This window comes from Frankliniella occidentalis, unplaced genomic scaffold (assembly GCF_000697945.3).
Source record: "Frankliniella occidentalis isolate FOCC.00 unplaced genomic scaffold, Focc_3.1 Scaffold130, whole genome shotgun sequence".
Taxonomy (NCBI): domain Eukaryota; kingdom Metazoa; phylum Arthropoda; class Insecta; order Thysanoptera; family Thripidae; genus Frankliniella; species Frankliniella occidentalis.
The window spans coordinates 218,892-224,310 of NW_026267257.1; the positions used below are offsets into that span (position 1 = coordinate 218,892).

The 5,419-nt window shown below is 47.3% G+C and overlaps 1 long non-coding RNA gene across 1 annotated transcript in view; it reads left to right on the top strand.

Moving 5' to 3' along the window:
• The first annotated feature begins 1,731 nt into the window (after positions 1 to 1,731).
• LOC127750072 (uncharacterized) overlaps positions 1,732 to 5,419 on the top strand; it is a 7,222-nt gene continuing 3,534 nt past the window's right edge. The window contains exon 1 of the long non-coding RNA XR_008011509.1: positions 1,732 to 1,868. This is a non-coding gene — a long non-coding RNA (uncharacterized LOC127750072). The remainder of the gene's footprint in view (positions 1,869 to 5,419) is intronic.

Below are 5,419 nucleotides of genomic sequence, written 5' to 3' on the forward strand. Positions count from 1 at the left end.
GGGGGGGGGGGACCAGCGCAGCGCTGACCTGCCAACGTCGCACCGTCGCCACAACCAAACCACCGTGTGGTCCTGTTCTATCGAGGGAACAAAGCGGGGAGGGGAGGTGGCACATTACCTTCTGGTAGAGACAATCTTGGGGATTGTCTAAAACTTAGCCCCCCTCGACCAGGCCTCAAAGCCCTAGTCGGCGTCCCTGCCAGCTGCCAGCCGGTTGAAAAGGGGGGAGGGGGGGAGAGGGCGTGACGGAGCTGAGCGTAGCACTGCCCTGGCTACGAAGCATCGCTGCCGGCCACCGCTGCTACAGGTGGGGCACCGTGCTGCTCTGTTGTAAGGGGCGGGGGAGGGGGCGGGGGCAGATGCAGACAGTATTGGGGTACCATCCTGATCAATTGACACTATTAAATCGGAGTGTTACGAAGAGTTTTATTTTATACCGCTTAGAACAATTTGTATGCAATATGGACGGATAATGATCGTTAATAGACGGTTCTCGCTGTGCCCATTTTCAGAAGAATTAAGGAAATCGTCTACTGGTTCCAGCCCTGATTTCCCTACCTCTTCCCGAAACGCGCAGAGCGTGGACCGTCTTTTTCAATTACGAACTATTCGTGACACATTATTATCGTGAAATGACGAAATCGGTTCAGTAGAGCGCTACGTGGAACTAAGAAAAACAAAAACGGGTACAGAGAGGAGTGGCGGGGCGGTCGAGTGGAGGAGCGTAGGACGGGCCCGGGGGCTCCCCTTTCACCCACCCGCCGCTTCCTCTCTCGCTCGCCCCCATCGATGGGTTTACTTCTTCTCAGCTGCAGCCACCCTATCCAGGAGGGGCATTACGGAGCTCCCTCACTACGATTCGCCTTCGCCTAATTATCGCCCTCAAACAGGGTGAGGGGGGTAGAGGGGGGCAGTTAGAAGGCGCAGGCGAATCGCAGTGAGAGAGCTCCGTAATAAAGCATTCCGGTAAAGCTGAAATGCAGAAGAATGCGAGGAAGACGAAAAAAGAAATCGCTATGCTGTAGCATGGGGACTTCTGCTTTCTTGTTCACTGCATTCTTCTGCACTTCAGCCTTTACCGGAATGCTTTATGGACCCTTTCATCGCTCCCACGGTCCCCCCACCCCAGCGGCGCGTCGCCAAGCAACGCGATCCAAACAAACCGAGGTGCGCAGCCGACGCGCTGGGCCAGCGCACCGCCTGCCGCCGGGCGGTCCAGCGCGTCGGCTGCGCACCTCGGTTTGTTTGGATCGCGTTGCTAGGCGACGCGCCGCTGGGGTGGGGGGACCGTGGGAGCGCTGAAAGGGTCTATGCCCCTCCAGCAAGCGTCTTTTTTAATACTCACTGAAAAGTAGGAGTAAAGTATATAGCATAAATGGGTTTCGCCAACAACTTTCCTTGACGCAAGTTGTAAAATTACCATTTGTAATCGTAAGAATACATGCTGTACGAATCGACTTCAATTCATTTGCGAGTGCGAGTAAAAAATGTGGTCTCGTAAATTTACAATTTAAATTTTAATTCGAGTTTATATTTATTTTTAAATACGACGATATTTTTCACAGTAACTACATTTACACTTGCTGGCAACTCATACGGATGGGTCACATACCTGTCAGAAGATTCACAATGTGTATGCGCTCCTCTATCAACGAGCGTGCGACCAGTTCCGCCGATGACTCGGGACGCACTGAAGCAGCTGAGTTCAAGCGCCACACACCGCCACCGTCTGGCGACTTCCGTCTGCTGGTTGGAGGGGGAAAGTCGTGGGGAACCAACAGGTGCTGGCAGTACGGTGTTTGCCAGAGAGGAGGGAGTGCAGCGCAGAGCGAGACTCGTCGCTGGTTTAACCAATACTAGTCGCAATGGTGAGTTTATTACGTTTCCGCTTGAACTTACAATATATTTGTTCAAGAAAATGGTCTACAGTTGCAAGTAAGCAAGTGAACTGCAGAACCTCTGTGTTAAACGCGTGTAAGAATGAATTTCTTGTGTTGAACACGTGCAAGTATTTACGTCTTGTGTCTGAATGCTTGCAATTGATGAAGGGATGACCAGAACACTCGCATTCTCAGTGTATCGAAGTTACTTCCATCTCAAAAGTGGCTGCAAAAGGAACATGAGTAACTTGGCAGACCACGTCTCGCGTAACACGCTTCGCGATATCTCTCGAAGAATTGTTTTATTTTCATGATGGGGTATATCGCTGTAAGGCAAGCGGAATCCAAACAAACAAGCCTAATATTTTCCCTTCTGAACGTTGATTTGTCGAAGATAGCTTCGATGTGGTGGAAAGCAAATGAGCGGGCAGGATGAAACAGATCAGGCTGTCATGCTTTTCTTCGTAAGGTTGCGCTTACTTTCCAGCGGAATGCTCTATTTGTCGCTTTTAAAAGACGTTGCTCTGGAACGATGCCACAACTCAAGACAAAAAGCACGACCACCGGGTTGCTCTAATAATGGGTGCTCATTGGCTGTGCACTATACTGACGTTGACTTGAACAAATCTGTGATAAGGGGTATTTATAGGGTATTTCAATGGAGCGCTGGCCGGAACTAAGAAGAACAAAAACGGATACAGAGAGCGGTGGTGGGGGCAGACGCGCGGAGAAGCGGCGGGTGGAGGGGAGCCTCCCCGCGCGCCCTCCGCTCCTCCGCGCGCCCGCCCCCACCACCGCTCTCTGTATCCGTTTTTGTTCTTCTTAGTTCCGGCCAGCGCTCCATTGAAATACCCTATTGGATTGGCAGTGGGCGTGATGCTTTGCTTCGGTTGCAGAATAAAGCATTCCGGTAAAGCTGAAATGCAGAGGAATGCGAGGAAGAAGAAAACGGAAATCGCTATGCCTTAGCATGCATGCATGTTGACTTCCGCTTTCTTGTTCCCTGCATTCTTCTGCATTTCAGCTTTACCGGAATGCTTTACTGGTCTAGAGCGCGGAGCGGAAGTAGAAGAAACAAAAACGGAAGGGGGAAAGGCGCCCGCGCCGTCCCCTTCTCCTCTAGTGTGTGGGGTGGGGAGCGGCCGGGGAGAAGTGGAGGCCAGGCTGGGAGTAGCCCATCCCATTTCATGGGTCGAAATCGTGGATTTCGGAGGTACGGAGCCTAAATGGGAGTTTTGGCCTAAGAGAGACCGCGTGCAAAGTCCAGGGCCTGTGCGACAACGTTTTCCCGGATCGCATTGCGATTTTCGTTTTGACCTAACCTTGGCACCAAACAGGCACGCCATCTTGTAGGGGCTGCCCTGCGCGCACGGTGGGGCCAGGGTGAACGACTCGGGCTGAAAGAGTTACCCTATGGGTCCTACTTTGTATCAGATATGACAGGATCCGACACACGCGACGTATCCAGGGGCCTAAACGTGCGCCCAACGTCACTAGCCATTTACAGAAAATAATGCCGACGTAGCCCTAACTTTTTATTGCATGAAAACCGAGGGCACACTGAAACCTTTCTGAATCAGTAATGCGACTAAACCTATTTCGGATCAGATTTTCGTTTTTCCTCGCTGACCCGTAACACGTGACACAGTGGGAGATTTGGCCTCAAAATTGCGACAAAAGTCAAAAATCTAATCTTTAGAATCAACGGATTTTTATGTTTGATATCGGTAGATGACACCTAAAGTCACAATTTCCCTTCACTTTCACTGCACTTTGATCGCTTGTGTTTTGGCTAGGATGTGTTTAAACCGACCCTTGCGCTTGCCTCCGCCTCACTCGCTTCGTCAGTGGCTTTGGTAAAATGATTCTAAATTGAGAAAAACACGGTCTAGAAGGACTGCACGGTAAAAAAAGTTTCTTGTATTTCAAGACCCGGTCTTGGATCTTATGGGGAACGCCAATGGCATCCAAGACTAGGTCTTGGAATACAAGAAACTATTTTTACCGTGTGGAAGTGACATTTCTTGTTATTTAAAAGTTGGGCAACATTTTAAGTCTTATTAATCATGTCAAAGACTTGAGAATAGGAATAAATCATAATCAAATGTTCAGATTTAGAGGCTAGGTGTTATCGTATTTTCATATTGAGTTATAATTTGAGTTCCGCCGAGTTCCACTCTAACTCTTGCACCAAATGGTAGCTACGACACTAATAAACGTATCCCGCTTGAGAACAGGTGCCACAAGCTGCCACCTTGGCGATACTGAGTATTTAAAAATCGCCTTTCTTGGGGGAAGTGCCCGGCTGGCTCTGCCAAAAAACTGCCACAACATGTAATATGTTTGTGTTTGAACACGTGAGCATACTTTTACTTGTGGCTGCACGGCGTTCATAGAAACAGAACCGAAAACTTGGCAATTATAATATTGTTTTCGGGGCGGGGTGGATAGGGTGGACCAATTTTGCACTTTTCACTAAATTGGCAGGTTTTTGACGGTTTTTGATAACATTTCCATAGAAAATTCCGTAATTGCGAATTTTAAGGTGATCATGGAAAGATTTGACTTTTGTCGCGATTTTGAACCTGAATCTCCCACTGTGCGTGAGTGCTAGAATCACCACGGCTGGAGGTAATAATAGTCGACTCCTTCCTTTACAATTTGCAATTGTTTTGAGGGTTGTAGCTGCACCTGTTTTGGGGATATGACAGTTGGCCGAAAGAGCAGGCCGTCGTAACGTGACCGAAATTGTTTTTGACGATTTTGCTCCTTTTCCTTTAATATTCCGGGCTGATCCGGAACCGGTTCAGTCGCTCTAGATTTCCTAGAAATATTTGATAAATCCATATCGGTTCTTTAGTTTTGTTATTTTTGTTCCTGTTAGTGTCGCGCTAGGCATTTTTGGCTACCGGTTGTAACATTAATGATATACGAAATCCTTTGGTACAGTCCGAGCAGAATGTAGAAAAATGTTCATCGTCAAACAATTTTCCTATACATGTGTAGTAGTAAGAGCCTTCACGCTAAATTCCAATGGACATTTTTTTTTGTCCACGGCAAGATGCGTTTTTCAGCACACATCTTGACGGGATGCATTTTTACATCTATCAAATGACAAATACGCATCTTATCGGTAAACAAAAAAAAATTGTCCAGGAATGTGATGAACAATTGTCATTTGCAAGATGTAAAAATGCACCCTGTTAAGATGTGCTTAAAAACGCATCTGTAAGCAAAAAAGACCATTGCAATTTAGTGTGTCCCAGACGCACGTATTGGAATTTTCCTATACATTTGTTGCAATTTACCAAATTTTACAGTGATGCTAAGGGGCATGATAACTACTTTTTACCACAAACGTAATTGCGATACAAAGTATGAGGGAAAAGCCATTGCCAACCACTGTAATTGGCTGGCTGTGTTATTATATTTTTCTGTTGTCAGAAGTTTTGACAATGTGCAGGTAATTGATTAAAGTCTTGTTAAAGAAATTAAGTTGTACTAATTACGCGTAGCACATCACTTTTGTCAGCATTAAT